This window comes from Micropterus dolomieu, linkage group LG02 (assembly GCF_021292245.1).
Source record: "Micropterus dolomieu isolate WLL.071019.BEF.003 ecotype Adirondacks linkage group LG02, ASM2129224v1, whole genome shotgun sequence".
NCBI lineage: Eukaryota > Metazoa > Chordata > Actinopteri > Centrarchiformes > Centrarchidae > Micropterus > Micropterus dolomieu.
This window is the reverse complement of record NC_060151.1, coordinates 6012941-6014744: the sequence shown is the minus strand read 5'-3', so window position 1 is coordinate 6014744 and position 1804 is coordinate 6012941. Positions and strand designations below refer to the sequence as shown.

The 1804-nt window shown below is 41.6% G+C and overlaps 1 protein-coding gene across 2 annotated transcripts in view; it reads right to left on the bottom strand.

Annotated features, from left to right (window-relative positions):
- pih1d1 (PIH1 domain containing 1) overlaps positions 1 to 1804 on the bottom strand; it is a 31464-nt gene that overhangs the window by 18624 nt on the left and 11036 nt on the right. The window lies entirely within an intron of this gene.

Below are 1804 nucleotides of genomic sequence, written 5' to 3'. Positions count from 1 at the left end.
TATCAGATCGATTTCAGTTTGTACATGTTAACGATGAGTCCTCCATGCACGCCAAAGTTAGTCATGGAGTTCCTCAAGGATCTGTCCTCGGACCAATCATCTTCACTTTATATATGCTTCCTTTAGGCAATATTATCAGGAAATATTCCATAAGCTTTCATTGTTATGCAGATGATACTCAGTTATATCTATCGATCAAGCCAGATGAAACTCATCAGTTAGCTAAACTTCAAATGTGCCTCCAGGATGTTAAAACCTGGATGACCTGTAATTTTCTAATGTTAAACTCAGATAAAACTGAAGTTATTGTTCTGGGGCCTAAGCACCTCCGTGACGCATTATCTAAAGATATAGTTTCCCTTGATGGCATCGTCCTGGCCTCCAGCACCACTGTGAGGAATCTTGGAGTTATCTTTGATCAGGACATGTCGTTTAAGTCTCACATTAAGCGAATTTCAAGGACCGCCTTTTTTCACCTACGTAATATTGCGAAAATCAGGAACATCCTGTCTAAAAATGATGCAGAAAAACTAGTCCATGCATTTGTTACTTCTAGGCTGGATTACTGCAATTCCTTATTATCAGGCTGCTCGAAAAAGTCCGTTTAGACTCTTCAGCTGATCCAGAATGCTGCAGCATGTGTTCTGACAGGAACCAGGAAAAGAGATCACATTTCTCCTGTCTTAGCTTCTCTACATTGGCTTCCAGTAAAATCCAGAATAGAATTTAAAATCATTCTTCTTACCTACAAAGCTCTTAATGGTCAGGCACCATCTTATCTTAAAGAGCTCATAGTACCTGTAACCGCTAAGCTTAAAACAGCCGAGGGTTATGCAGAGGGTTAAAGTGGGCTATAGTTGACGCTTGATTGAGCAATGATACAACAAAGCTTAAAGTTATCTTTTCTTCTCTGTTGTGAGAGATGTTTATTGGATTTACACAAGGATTTCCTTTTCCATAACAGAACAATATTCCATCTTCACCAACAGCCACTTAACATGCATTCAACCACAGCCTCCGTCGCGTGGCGTGGCGGTCAAAAACTAGTTTGCCCTTTTCCCTCTAGCAACACCTGTCCTTGATTACAGCTAGCCTAAGTAGATAAGCCCCAATCACTATGCCATAACCCTAGTGCCACCTAATGGCCAAACCTGGACATAAACATTGAAATGGCTCCTACAACACCGGCCCCCCAATTGGAATGGTTAACAAACATTACAATTCAAAACAAACCAAATTAAGGATCCAGTACCAACCTAACGTAACATATCCAACATTTGTTACAATGAGTTCACGCACACATTAACACTGAAAATTGCCCATTTAACCTGCAGCCTCAATCAAAAGGCAGAGCTTTGTAACAGGACGTTGAATGACACTTGACTTTGTTTGCAGACTCACTGAACGCACAAATCCCTTTTGATCCCGGAAAGCTTCCAACACTCTTCCTAGTGGCCAAGAGCCTCGTGGGGCAGTAGGATCCATTATAACGACAATATCTCCAGGCTTCTCCTGGTTTCATTCCATTTTTGCCTCTCTTGCAGCAAAGGTAGATATTCCCGTACCCAACGTTTCCAAAAAAGTTCAGCAATATACTGGACTTGCTTCCATCTCCGTTTTAAATACAAGTCATGTGGTTCAAACAATCCTGGCGGCAATGATGGATTTCCTTTCATCAGAAGAATGTGGTTGGGAGTAAGTGGCTCCAAATCATTTGGATCATCTGAGAGTTTGGTGATAGGCCGATCGTTCAGGATGGCTTCAGCTTCACACATAACTGTATGAAGCCCATCATCGTTCAGGG